Source organism: Arachis ipaensis, chromosome B08 (assembly GCF_000816755.2).
Source record: "Arachis ipaensis cultivar K30076 chromosome B08, Araip1.1, whole genome shotgun sequence".
Classification (NCBI taxonomy): domain Eukaryota; kingdom Viridiplantae; phylum Streptophyta; class Magnoliopsida; order Fabales; family Fabaceae; genus Arachis; species Arachis ipaensis.
The window spans coordinates 101737538-101738190 of record NC_029792.2 but is presented as its reverse complement, the minus strand read 5'-3'; positions in this window follow the sequence as shown (position 1 = coordinate 101738190).

Sequence of the window (653 nt, the reverse complement as noted above, 5' to 3'; positions counted from 1 at the left end):
TACCTCCGCATCATCTTCATATTCACTTGGGGAAAATTCTTCGATCTCAGAGAATTCACTTGCGGACACAAGTTCATCACTAGGAGAACTAGACTTGTGACTATCATCATCAAGGAAACTTGCTCCTTGGATTATTCCGTCTGATTCTTCGTAAATGACTTGCCTTGGAGATTGTACGGTATCCTCCTTAGCATCAACTGTAGCATCTTGGACGGAGTTTTCCTCAATTCTGGATTCCCAAGGAAGTTCAGCATCTCCTAGATCTTCAACCAACTCTTCTTCTTGAACAATGACAGCTTCTTCCACTTGTTCTAGTATGAATTCATTCTCTGTCTTGTCCACTGGAGTCTCTAGTATTTCTTTCATGCTACGCTCTTCATCGGGCTGTCCACACAGAGCTGTGGTTGATCCTTGTATGTTTGAGCGCCTAGTGGCCCATTGAATTAGTGCTTGCTCCAGTTGTTGAATGGTTGTTTGAAATTTAATTACTGTTTCTTTTAGGCGATCCTATGCTTCGCGGTTTGCCATACTTGGACATGATACAAAGGGAAGTGGTGATGATTGGGAACGATTGGATTGGTATTGGGATAAGGAAGGATCATATGATGGCGAATAGTGAAGAGAAGCTTGTGAGTGTGGTGGTTCGAGGTTAT